Source organism: Aquarana catesbeiana, linkage group LG06 (assembly GCF_042186555.1).
Source record: "Aquarana catesbeiana isolate 2022-GZ linkage group LG06, ASM4218655v1, whole genome shotgun sequence".
NCBI lineage: Eukaryota > Metazoa > Chordata > Amphibia > Anura > Ranidae > Aquarana > Aquarana catesbeiana.
The window spans coordinates 185778206-185784320 of NC_133329.1; positions in this window are offsets into that span (position 1 = coordinate 185778206).

Sequence of the window (6115 nt, forward strand, 5' to 3'; positions counted from 1 at the left end):
GGTTAAAATAGTATGACCCCGAAAGGGGTGGTGGCACAATGTGGACGTGTTTCCCATCTATAGCCCCTCCACAGTTGGGAAAGTCTCAACGGGTGGCAAAATGGGATGCCACAGTCTGCCATTCCTGTGGCGTTGAAGGAAACTGGGGAATCAAACAAGAAACCAAAACTCAGTAATTTTGAAAAGAACAGTGCAAGAACATTACACTTAAAAAACATTATTGGCCAGCATTAGTATAACATTAAATAATTGAAATATTATTTAATAAATAATATGGAAAGGCACACTTATCAGATTGCTCACCCCCTCTGATGGCACATTGTTACACTTTAGGGGGTGGTGAAATTAGAAATCAAGTTTAAGGACACGCAGGGTTTGATTTACTAAAGGCTACAAGACTGTGCAGTTTGAAAAGTGCAGTTGTGGCACTCTGCAAGTGCAGTTGCTCCAGAGCTTAGTAAATGAGGTAAGTTAAAGGCTTCATGTTGCAAGGAGTACCCAAGCAAGGGCAATTAATCCAAAAACTTTGTGGCTTGCACATGATTGGATGATGGAAATCAGCAGAGCTTCTGCTCATTTAATAAAGCCCTGGAGCAAATGCACTTGCATTTGCTTTGTTAAAATCAACACCACAGAACATTATACCAAATTATTGGGGGGGGGGGGGTATTGGAAATCGAGTTAATGACACACACACTATTTGGATGGAGTTTGGGGGGGGGGGGATTGGATATCGATTTAATGACACACACACTATTTAGATGGAGTTTAGGGGGGGAGGGGATTGGAAATCGAGTTAATGACACACACACTATTTGGATGGAGTTGGGGGGGGATTGGAAATCGAGTTAATGACACACACACTATTTAGATGGAGTTTAGGGGGGGAGGGGATTGGAAATCGAGTTAATGACACACACACTATTTGGATGGAGTTTAGGGGGGGAGGGTATTGGAAATTGAGTCAATGACACACACACTATTTGGATGGAGTTTAGGGGAAACTACAATGCAGTTGACAAAATACATTCAAAGTGAGTAGACTAGGTGGACATGGGCCCAGCATTGCATGCTGGAGAGGTTAGTGAAGGCAAATATGCATGCAGGACAAAAAAGAGCATTAAAAAATTACAGCATGCATGAGGACAAAAAGGGGACATTCACACTATATTGCAATGATGGTAAGTAGTGTTTGAGTAAAGAAATACATTACATTATCAAACATTACATAAAATAACATGTGATGCTAATAAAGGATACAAATTCTTACCTTAATATAGTCCTTCTGCAGAACCTGAATTATGGCAGAACAGGTCTCAGGGATAATGATCCCCAGAGCCTGGGGGGAGATGCCTGTCAAGAACTTAAGGTCCTGCAGGCTTCTCCCTGTCGCCAAGTAACGCAACGTGGCGACTGGCCTCTGCTCCGGAGTGATGGCTTGCCTCATGCAGGTATCCTGCCTGCTGATATAAAGGGTGAGCAAAGCCAACAAACGGTCAAAAACGGGGTCCGTCATCCGGAGAAAGTTCCTGAAATCCTCAGGATTATTCTCACGGATCTCACGGAACAATGGCATGTGACAGAATTGGTCACGCTGGAGCAACCAATTCTTCGTCCATGAACTCCTCCTTGTCCTGTTCATGGACTGGTCTTGGGCTGAAGAATGAACTACAGCACCAAGCACATACAATGCACAAGCTCTACGACGAGTACGTACACGTAACATGGCTTCAAAACGGTTGGCTGGTCAGAACGCACTTAACAGAATGCACTGAAGAACAGCAAGGCCTGTGAAGAGCGACCTGAAAATCAGCAACGAGCGGACAATAAAACAAAGATTGCTCAATGCCAACTGACCACACACACTGAAAAGCAGATACAAACCTCACAAGCACAGACTGAACAACAGTTAAAATGAACTGAATACGAGTCTCACAAGAGCGAATCGTCTCTCACCAAACTTCTATTAACACAAGATAAACACGAGATTAGCAGGAGCCCAAAGGGTGTCATACGGGCTATTGAACTTCCGTTTTATAGTCTCGTCAGACTTGGTGTACGTCACCACGTACTAGGCTGTTGGACTTTTATGTGATCGTATGTAGGCAAGTCCGTTCGTTAGAAAGTCCGCCGCAAGTCCGCCAAAAGTCCATCGAAAGTTTGTCAGACGGGCTGTCGGACTTTTGTAGCCGAAAAGTCCGACCGTGTGTACGAAGTATAAAATTGATGCGCTTTAAATAAATAGTGCACAATATGCTGCTGCGACTAAGCTTAAATCCAAGAATAAAAAAATGCATACATGTGAATAAAATAGATAAATAATTATGGTGCTAATACATGTGTTAAAATTGCCAAAATAAATCTTCAAAATGGTGATGTGATGGTGAATATAAATAAAATAGTAATGACACTCTGAGTACAATGTCCAGGCAGAGATAAATAGTGGGGGAAAGTAAAAATAATTAAACAGTTCCTTCCCTTAATCCAGATTGATTGACTCACTGGGTTAGATCATTTGTATCAGGATATTTAGTTTTTCTTGCATCCCACTTTAGCCATGCAAAATTTTATAACAAACTATGAAAACGTTTTTTTTTTTTTTTTTTCTAAATTTTCAGACTTTTTTTTGTTTCTTTAGCACAAAATTAAAACCCCAGTATCAATCAAATACCACCAAAAGAAAGCTCTATTTGTCTGAAAAAATTACAGTGACAGCACTGAAAATTGGCCTGCACAGAAAGGGGGTTTAAGTGCCCAGTAAGCAAGTGGTTAAATGTAAGTTTAAAAAAAGTTTCAGATTGTAAATTACTTGCACTAACTACCTTCGCAGTGATGGCAAACCTTTTTGAGCACGAGTGCCCAAACAGCGGCACAAAAACAACTTATTTATTTCAAAGTACCAACACAAAATGAAACCTACCAGCGGCTCTGTACAGAGGATGGGAATAATCATCCCTCTGAATAAACCCTAACGGACCAAAAACGTACGATTCTGCCAGATTTGCTCAGAATGCAGGGTTCAGGAATGCTTTTTGCTCAGAATGCAGGGTTCAGGAATAGGTTTTGCTCAGAATGCAGGGTTCAGCAATGCGTTTTGCTCAGAATGCAGGGTTCAGGAATGCGTTGTGCTCAGAATACAGGGTTTAGGAATGCGTTGTGCTCAGAATACAGGGTTTAGGAATGCGTTGTGCTCAGAATACAGGGTTCAGCAATGCGTTGTGCTCAGAACGCAGGGTTCAGGAATGAGTTGTGCTCAGAATGCAGGGTTCAGGAATGAGTTGTGCTCAGAACAGTGGCGTATCTAAGGTATGGCAGCCATGGCAAGTGCCATGGGTGCCATGGGGGCAGCAAAAAATCCGCCCCCCGCACAAAACCCCCCACCTGTCCTCTCGCGGCTACCTCCCGGACTAATAAAGCCGGTGTTCTGTCAGATAGCCATTACCCGCCCCGGGCTGTTGGGCTCGGCTTAGGCTGAGGCAGGCTCTGTCAGCAGGGAGAGGCAGGGCCGGGAGCTTCACTGACGATCTGAACTTGCCCTGCCCTGCCCCTTACTATGTAGTCTATGTGCTCAGAGCAGAGTGTGAGCGCTGAAGTCGCCTCTCCTGGACTTCTGAGAGCCCCGCCCTGGACTGCAAAAATCCCTGCCCCTACCATTGAAAGCCCCGCCCCCTACCACCGAAAGCTCTACCCCTGGACCTCTGAGAGCGGGAAGGGAGACCGACTGGTCAGGTAGGTCTTTCTGCCAATATACACTGCCTGTAGACTCACTGTTACCCTAAACCCTCCCTGACAATGTTGTTTACCCCCCTGTATAGTTGTGCATTGCTGAAAGTTAGAATTTTAAAAATGGCTACTTGTTCATCTCCTGTAGTCACATCACTGTAGTCACATCACAGTCTGGTCATCTCCTGTAGTTGTATCTGCAGTCTCGTCATCTCCTGTAGTCACGACTGCAGTCTGGTCATCTGTCGCATTCGCAGTCTCTGGTTATTTCCTGTAGTCGCATCCGCAGTCTCTGGTTATTTCCTGTAGTCGCATCCGCATGACATATGAAAGACATATACCTCCAGTTTCTTTATAAACCTGTTAAACAGTGATCTCCAACCCCCCCCTCCCCACTTACCCAATAAATGTCCTGACAAGGTTTTGGAGTAAAATGGCCTACGGCCTTTTATTTAACAATTACCTTATTTAAATAAATAACATTTAAAATGACCATAAACTAAAACTTCTCTATACCCTGGTAGTCTTTGAGGGCAACAACACACAACTTGGTGTCATGGTTATGCAATAGAGTTTGTCTGTCAGCTTACCTGTCTCCATGTGTTCATCTCTAGGGACCAGCTGACCCTCACCTGACTGCTTTTATAAACTCTCCTCTAGCATTGATCCACCCCAGCTCCTATCAGGGAACCCTATATTAACCCATGCACTGCAAGCTAGCAGTGCTGATCAACCATTGTGTGTTAGCTTTCGTGTGTACTTGCTGTGTTTCCTACGACTGATTCCAGTTACCGACCTTGGCCTGTTCTCGACTATCCCTGTCTGCTTGTAACCCTGACCTTTGGCGTGTTATGTTTATCCTTGTCTGCTAGTTGCCCCGACATTTGGCTTATCCTTTACTTTCCTTGTTGTTCCAGCCTGCTGCCTCCTACCTCTTCTCCTGTAGTCTACCGTGAGTGTGAGCTGTGAGACCCTGGGGGCCGCGACCTGGAGCCAGACTGCAGTGCAGTCCATCCCCACCACTAGAGGCTCTGGTGAACACCTGCTGGCTCTTAGACTCCGCGCCCTGGGAAATCTATGCTCTAGCTCCCAGTGGGATCTGTGTCAGTGTTCCAGTAGACCTGCTTCCTGAACCTCCCAGGGTTCAATCCGCAGCAGTCAGTCCTAGGGTCCACTACCTTAGCGGTGCACTCCTGACTTCCACGGAGTGCATCTTTCACCTGGACTCAGGTGACCTGACACTTGGTCACTGCGACCAACTGCTTTTAAAACTTAGGCCTCCAGTCGCAATCCACTGACTCGGAGATGGTACTCAACATTTGCAGTGACCTACATTTTTTACCCCTTCCTGGTTAAACCCCTCGTTAACCGGAAGGTACCCGAGAAGCCCATACCACGGATGGTTCCCAACCATGTTATATATACCAGCCTTCTACTCTTCCTCCAAAGACCCACCACTGCTGGGCTGTTCTGACAGCCTCACTGTAATACTGACCAAACATCGGGAGCATGGGTGGGAATCTTCTCCCTCTCTGCTCTCGACTGACGTCATTTCTTCCTCCTGCTTCTCACTAACTTCCCCAGGATGCCTCCCACTCTAAACCACCCCCCTTTCCTTAAAGGGGCCATCTTCCTACATTACCCCCTGCCCGTCCTCTGTCTGCCCATGTCATGTCGTCCCTCCACCCATTCTTTTCATTCCCTTACTCTTGGGCTCCCTTGACATATGAAGGACATATACCTCTTGGTATTTGAGGGCAACGACACACAACTTGGTCATTGCGACCAACTTCTTTTAAAACTTAGGCCCCCAGTCACAAGCCACCAACTCGGAGATGGTACTCAACATTCACAGTGACCTACATTTTTTAACCCCTTCCTGTATAAACCCCTCGTTAACCGGAAGGTACCCGAGAACCCCGTACCACGGATGGGTCCCAACCCTGTTATATATACCAGCCTTCTTCTCTTCCTCCAAAGACACACCACTGCCACAGCACGTAAGGGGTAATACCTTACCCTTACGTGCACCTCCACACCCTCAATGCTCTCTGGATTCCTTCCTGCAATCCTAATGTCAAGAGATCGATTTCTACGGCATTAAGGTGCACCTCATCACTCCGCCGATACCTCCAGGTATCTACTTCCAACTCCCTATGACGTATGGCCACTCCCCTGTTCCTAATCACAAATCTACCCACTTCTTTGTTTACCTTCACTCGGGCCTTGTCAACCTTTTTAACTGACCAACCCCACCTCCAGGACATCCTGACCACCATGTCAGATCACAATAGGATTATCCCGGGAAAAGCCGTACGTAAACACAGAAAATCAAATTTCACGTCTCGTATAAGTTCCCGCATGGACCTGGCTCCCATATCACTCCCCACCA